Raw genomic sequence first — 8146 nt, forward strand, 5'->3', positions numbered from 1 at the left:
GCGCGCGGGGCGGGGCTGCGGGGGTGCAGGGAGCTCCGGTTTAAAGAGGAGACGCTGCGCGAGTAACGTGACACCCGACCGCAAACACTTCCCTGCGCCCTTTGTTTGCAGGCGGCGGCGGCGGCTGCTGCTCCTCGGAGCTTCGCTTTCTCCTCCTTCCCTGCTTGCTTTGATTTCTTTTTTTCCTCTTGGTTTTTCTTAACATTTAAGAGCCGGGCGAAAAAGAATGATAATAGTAATAATAAGAGCGGTTCGGGGAAGGTGTTGGGTTTCTGCCCATCAAATCAGGAGACAACCCTCCGCTCTTAGATGCATTTAATTTCCACTCTTGATCCAAGTTGTTTTGTAGGGCAGGGGGAGGGGGGGGTTAAAGGAAATCAATCCCCCCCATGCAGTTCATTTCTATGATTTTCACCTTTAAGAGCCAGCTTGTTTTGGAGGGGAGGAGTTATGCAGATGAGCTTCCCCATGCATTTCATTTCCACTCTTAAGATCCAGCTCGGGGTTTTTTGGAGGAGGGGGAGGTTAACAGGCAATACGGTAGTAATAGACAGCGCAGTCATCCAATGCAGAAAAGAAGCCTCAGAGGAAAAACGGAGGGCAGAGTAAGGCTGGATGCAGGCAGCTGTCCAAAGGGGCTGAAAGATGCTTAAAATAGCTTGCTTTCTCACCTGGCATCCCTGCCATACTAGTTTTTTTGTTGTTGCCCCCCTCCCCACAGAAAAGAAACACGGAAAACCACGTGGTGTTTTGCCTCCCCCCAACTTGCATAATATGCGTTTGTCGGCTGGGGATGGACCAATTCGCTCTTGTGTTGGCAGGGATCAGCTGAGGCAGGCTTTACATTTTCTGCAGGTCATTGCAAACGCTGACTTTTATTGTTCTGGGCTGGCGTTGGAGGGAGGGAAATCTTGTTGTGGTGCTAACATGGGGGCGGTGGCATGATCACAATTTTAATGCAAGTGTTAGGGGACTTGTCACCACAGTGGGTTTCCTTTACCGCTTTTCTTCACAGAAGCATGCAACGATGGAAGAGCTCAACTTTACAGCCGTTTGCATTTTAGGGCGCGCACACTACCTACACGTGTGATGCAACTTCTTCTGTGAAGCCTGAGTGCTTGTCTTGAGTGGCCTTTTTTTTATTTTTTCTTGCTGCTTCTTACATTGAGGGAAGGAGGATGCACGCCTGTTTGTGCTTGTGAAGTGACAACTTGACTGAGCTCTGGGGACTGGCATTTAACCCATACAGAGTGGTATACCTGTAGTGTCAAGAGTTTCTTCAACCATCCATGAGTGGATCTAGGGTTTCAAAAAGCGGGGTGCAGGTGGTGTGGTATCTCCTCTCATATAACACAACACACATTTTTCTCCAATTAAAAAGAAACTAGAAGCTTTGCTAACAAGTTAGAGGCCCAGAGCTATATTCATGGGCAGATCTGGGATTTTAAAAAGTGGGGGTGCAAGTGATGTGGGGCATCACACACATTGTTCTCCAGTTGAAGAGAAACTAGAACATCTACTAATATGCTAGAGGCCCAGTGCTATATTATTCAGCTTACAACTGAAGTACAAACACATACAACTTTATTGGACTGTGTACTAATTTGCTAGCTGATATATTTAATGTAAAAAATACAACAAACTATGCAAAAATATTCCAAATAAATGGTTTTGTTAGTGTTGTGGCCCTTATAGTTAAATGTACATCTCTTATTAAGTTTTGTAAAACAAAATCTAGCCTTTTTGAGCACCCTGGCTGTGGCTAGGACAGAAGAAAGGATAACTTGCTCAGTGGAACTTCAAAACCATTAAAAAGGAGAGAGGGTTGTTAGCATGTGTGAAGCAAAGACAGATTAGCAGAAATCAGGTAGTTAACTGTGACTCCTTCAACACTGCCTGAGTAGAAATGCTGCAGCCTCTCCTGGGCCCTTGCTTTTAAAGTGTTGGTGGAGCGTGAATCAAAAGGGGGTGCAACTGTACCACTGCTGCCACGCTGGGTCCACTCTGGCTATATTGTTCAGTCTGGGATTGAAGCAAAACCAAATATAACTACTGGAATGAGCATTCATTTGTTATATATTATGCATAAAAATACAACAGACTAGGCAAAAATAATCCAAACATGTTGTTTTATTAGTCTTGTACTCATTAAAATTAAGTGCACATCTCTTTTTTCTGATTCATAAAATTAGATCTGGCCTTCTTGAGCTTTGGATTGTGCATCCAGTGCTTCACTGAAAGTTATTTCCACACCTGAAGTAATATTCACTTGTGTCAATGTTTCCACACCCGAGTTCACATTTTAGCTAGAGTTAAAAACAGCCTGCAGGGCTATATAATAGGAGCTACGTTTTCAGGAGCAGCTAACAGAACTGCAGAAGAAAGGATAGCTTAGAGCAGAACCATTAAAAAAGGAGAGAGGGTCATTAACACCTGTAGAATGAGGAATTTAGAAGGAATCAGATAGATTACAATGAGCCATGAAGTAAAGCTACTCCCTCACTGTTGCTGGACCAGAAATGCTGCTGCCACTGTCAGGTTGTTGGTTTTAAACTTTGGTTGGACCAGGAATCAAAGAGTGGGATGCGACTGCAACCATCTACCCTGATAATAGAAGACATGAGCATGAGAAATCAAATCACCTTAGGCTGTTGTAAGATTAGCCATTGCTTACTTGTGGCAGATCAGTACCGTTCTGGACAGCTTGAGATGAAAGACTCTGTATCCCATTGCTAGTTCCAAGAGTCATGTAGTCCCCTACAGCTGGAGGAAAGTCTTTCCTTTCCAATATCCTTCTATCATGCCAAAAACAACTCCTTTTCCAATTTTCTGCCCATCTTCATCTCCAGTGCTAGCAAACAGAGGCCTCAGAACAGCCATTCTGTCCTGTCGGTTTCAAAGCCTTAGCAGTGAAGACATTAATCATATGAAGCAGGAACAGATGGTGAGACCATTGGATAAGGTTGCCAGCATCCCTTTGAGTGTGGAGACAAACACCTCTTAGGCTGTGAGATGTCAAGACACAGAGACCATTTCTTGTCTTTAGTGTTACCTAATTCTGCAGGGGGGGAACTGTGACGTCTGTCAGCTTTGCTGACGTCTCTGGACTTGTGCATAGGGAAACAATCGGCCAATATGTAAGATTGTATAAGTAAGGGGACAAAGAAGATTATAGAGACTGAAACTGCTCCATTTCTTTCCCTCATTGTTACACTGGGGAAACATTAGATATCACTAAGGGTTGCAAATGCAGTGCTAGCAGTATATCATCTCTTGAAGAAACATGCATTTTTCACTCAGACTGAAGAGTAAAAGGATTCTGAAGGGAAGTTTAGATTCTTGAATGAAGCTTTTTCTGGGCCAAGGGGCTGATACTTAGCTTTTTTCAGTGAGCAGTATAAACTAGAGGGGTTGAAGCAGCTTCAGAATGAATACCGGGGTCTTTATTTTTTCAGGTAGCAACTTTCTTTACTCTTCGGACATGTTAGTAGGCAATATTGACAAAGGATGATTAGATGGTCTTCTGACAATGTTGGAATGGCATGGGAATGTGGTGGTATGCACAATATGTATGGATCAGTTTAGTAAGGATCATAGGTAGGAGTAACTCTCCTGGGCATGCAAATGAATTTAAGAGCTAGCTGAAGATGCCATGGTCTTGTCAAAGACCCTTGAATTCCTAAAGTGTAGAATGGAACCAGGTAGCATGAGAGTTAAGGAGCAAAGCTATTTCATGGGCTTTCCTCATTGCAATTCAATTTAAGAAAGTCATATAGCCATTTGGAAGATGGTCTTCAGATACTGTTTGATGTGCAGTTCATAAAAAGGCTACCATGATTCACTAGCACTAACAGTATACCTCAGGGGTGTCCAACTTACAAGAGGCTGAGGCTACACTGTTGGAGCTGTGCACCGCTTGCCCCCCTGGTCCAGTGTGTGCCTGGACCCCTACCTTACCCTAAGCTCCCTGGCCACAGGCTTCCCCTCTGTATCGTACCACTCAGGCACCCCAAGCCATAGGCTCCCCCAGCGCTGCAGGCTGTGCCATGCTAAACTGCCCCATCCCCTGTAGCAGGGGAGGAAGCCTGGAGATCCTGGCTACTTCTTCTGGCAAAGCAAGGGGATGGGTAGGGGACCTGGTAACTGTCAGGCTGTAGCCTGGGAGCCACAATTTAACCCCTAGTGGGCCACATGCAGCCCACGGGCCACCAATTGGACAGCCCTAGTATACTTCAATAGACAAAATACAAACAGAAAGGTTTTTTGATAAGGACGGAAGAAGCAGGAGTAACTCACCAAATCATGCTTTCTGTGGACAGCATATTCCTCTCTACTTATGAATCTTGCATCAGGAATGCATCAAAATGGTTGATGAAGTTCATGTCAATCCAGCTCCAGCTTAGTGATAGGTATTGATTGGGTGTCTTTTTAAAACTGGGCCTTTGGCAAAGGGTGCAGGGGAGGCGTAGGATCCAGTTCTGCTCCTCCCTCAAGTCTTGGGAAGAAGTCAGCCGATGACCTAAGCCCAGCATCACTAGCCATATTGGAAATCTATTTCTCAGAACTCCCTCACCTGATTTTTCACCTGATCTGTTTTCTCCAAGGAAGAAGCTACATTGGTCCAAGGAGAAAGCGAACAAGAGAAAGAAAGAAAGATTCAATAGGTGTTGCTTCCTGGAAAGAAACCAGGATCATCTTGAAATAGCTCCATACACTAGTAATGTAAGACAATAGGAAAAGCATGTCTCTCTGAGGACGGATAGTTTTCCTTGAAAACTAAATGGCATGCTTCAACCTAAACAACATGTATTTGGCATGCCTGAAGTAGGCTCTCAAATTTTTACAATTCAACAGAGATAACAAAAACAAGCAGTTGAGATGTTTCCGTTTCTTCTCTGGTAAGCCTTGTGGTGCTTCATGAAAAATCATACTAGTAGTATTAGTCTTGTGGTTGTACAGAATAACAAAGTTAATTTGTATGGACAGGAAAAGCAGACGTGGCTGCATAAGGTACCACATTACTTTAGGTTTTGTTATAAATTACAAGCAACCTCCTCTGATGCATTCGCAGATTCACAGTATATCACAATGATTGCAATGGGCAATTTACTGTCCCCAGGACCATCTGACATTGCTTGTAGTCCTAGGAAATTTTAAAAGTTCAACTGAGGTTGACAGAGTTTTTTGAGAGTTATTGTCGTACTTTTTGTGGCTCATGGGGTATTTCTGATGTGTTTGGTTTCATTTTCACAGTATGCTTTTAGGAGTTTGGAAAAATTGTTGTCTGTGTGCTTAGGGAAGAGGAGGCCCTTTCCAGTCCTATGTTCCTAAATGGAAAGGGGTTATAGTGTTCACAAATGAGTTATGGAAAGAAAAGCCCTTAAATCCTCCATCCCAGAGGACTTCAGTAACATCAGTCAGCCAGTTGTCAGGCTAGCATGATTAGGGCAGTCCAACTTCTATAGCTAGTGGCAAGCAAAGGAGCTACAGAGCTGCATCACAAGCAGTCTCTTCATCTTTTTGAGCAGGGACTGGGGTACCCCCTCCACCGGGATTCCTGACGGGCCCAGAGGAGGTGCTGCCAGGCCCAGGGTCGGTGAGGACCTAGTCAGGGAACTTCTGGTGGGTCTAGACATGTTCAAATCAGCAGGTCCTGATGCTCTCCACCCCAGAGTGCTGAGGGAATTAGCAGAGGTCAGTGTGGGACCCCTGACACGGCTTTACGAGCACTCGTGGTGCTCTGGTGTGGTGCTGGAGGACTGGAAAAGGGCCAATGTGGTCCCCATTTTCAGGAAAAGGAGGAAGGAGGACCCAAGAAACTATAGGCCCGTTAGTCTTACTTCAGTCCTGGGCAAGCTTTTTGAGAAAATTATTCTGGAGCGTATCCACGAGGGGCCAGCAGGGGAGATCATGCTTATGGGCAACCAACATGGGTTCATTCGAGGCAAGTCCTGTCAGACCAACCTGGTGGCCTTCTATGACCAGGTCACAAAATTCTTGGATGCAGGTGTCGTGGTGGACACAGCCTTTCTGGACTTTAGGAAGGCCTTTGACACTGCTCTCACCCCATTCTCATTAAAAAATTAGGCAACTGTGGCGTTGATGCCCACACAGTCAGATGGGTCACAAATTGGCTGGAGGGCCACACCCAGAGAGTGGTGGTGGATCGGTCATTTTTGCCCTGGAGGGATGTGGGCAGTGGGGTCCCCCAGGGCTCGGTCCTCAAGCCCGCACTGTTCAACATCTTCATCCGCGACTTGGACGAGGGGGTGAAAAGCAACTTGTTCAAATTCGCAGATGACACTAAAATGTGGGGAAAAGAGGACACACTAGAAGAGAGAGACAGGCTACAACTAGACCTGGACAGGTTACAGGGGTGGGCGGATGAGAACAGGATGGGATTCAACACTGATAAGTGCAAGGTGATGCACCTGGGGAGGAAGAACCAGCACCATACCTACAGGCTGGGGAACTCCCTTCTTGTCGGTGCAGAGACAGAAAAGGATCTTGGAGTCATCATTGATGCCAAGATGAACATGGGCCGGCAGTGTGGGGATGCAGTCAGTAAGGCCAACCAACCGCACCTTGTCATGCATCCACAGGTGCATCTCGAGCAGGTCCAAGGAGGTGATCCTCCCCCTCTATGCAGCATTGGTCAGACTGCAGTTGCAGTACTGCGTCCAGTTCTGGATGCTGCATTTCAAGAGGGATGTGGACAACATGGAGAGGGTCCAGAGGAGGGCCACTCACATGATCGGGGGCAGCAGGGCAGGCCCTATGAGGAGAGGCTAGTGGGACCTGAACCTGTTCAGCCTCCACAAGACAAGGCTGAGAGGGGATCTGGTGGCCATCTACAAACTGGCCAAGGGGGAGCAGCTATGGGAGAGTCCCTATTCCCCCAAGCACTACTAGGAGTAATGAGGAATAATGGCCATAAACTGACTGAGAGTAGATTCAGGAGGTGCCACTTCACAGTCAGGGCGGCTAAGATCTGGAACCAACTTCCAAGGGAAGTGGTGCTCGCCTCTACCCTGGGGGTCTTCAAAAGGTCTACTCTTTCCTGCCATGGCACTTGATGATCTGCTCAGGTCCCTTCCGACCCTACCAGCTATGGAACTATGACTTCCCAACCAGATGCCCATTTATAACTGGGTCAACTGGGACAGTCTTCAGTGCAAGGCTCAGACTCAAGCTTCTAGAGGCATAGCAAGCCATCTTAACCACTCTACCATTGTATCCTATGGCATTTTGGTAAGGAACACTAGGGTAAGAATAACAGTGTTGCTGGACAGTGACGTCTTGGAGGGAGTCTACACGAACTTGCTAGAACTATGAGCAGATTTGTTCAAGAACTTGGTGGTGGGGCAAGAGGAAGGTTAAACTCAATTGTTTTCTGTGTTTTCCTATCATTTAATATATCCCTGATGTCTGAAGGAATAGGCACAAACTGTGCAGGCTGATATTTAAAAGCATGTGGAAGACTCTCAAAAGCTATGGTTTAGCCTACACAAGGTATTTTCCACCATTATCCACTATTATAAAAGCTGTTCATAGGTCACTTGTGGGATGCTGTGGATCTATTAAGACAAAAAGGATTCTCCAGTCTTTGAACCCTCTGAGGTCTCTTCACTTTCCATCTCCCTTACTAGCTGGAATAGTTTTATAGTTAGAGACCAGATGCTGATGCTTTGGTAAAGGAATCATTCTTGCAGTGAAATGTTCACCTTTCCTATCCTACTCTCAGCAATTGCAGCCCTTTATCATGTCTCCTTGCACTGAGACTCAATCAAGGCTTTGTGGGCAGTGATAGCAACAGTGACTCCATTGTGACCCTCACAGTCAAGGTAGCTAATTCTACTAGCACTAAAAACATCCATCCTTATCTTCCTTTTGGAGATGGAGAGCAATCCTAGTTGACCTGACAGGTTAACGCTGTTCCCATGAATATAAATTTAATCTAGTGTTTTCATAGATTACAAGGTCGGAAGGGAGCAGTATGGTCATCTAGTCTGACTGTTTGCCTAACGTAAGTCATAAAATGTTACCCAAGAGTTCTTATCACCAAGCCCATAAACTTCTGGTTGAATTTTAAAAAGGCCTTTTCTCTGTGTTTCAAGAAAGGAGAGTACACAGAATACTGAGCAGA

This window comes from Crocodylus porosus, unplaced genomic scaffold (assembly GCF_001723895.1).
Source record: "Crocodylus porosus isolate Cpor-Errol unplaced genomic scaffold, CroPor_comp1, whole genome shotgun sequence".
Lineage (NCBI taxonomy): Eukaryota > Metazoa > Chordata > Crocodylia > Crocodylidae > Crocodylus > Crocodylus porosus.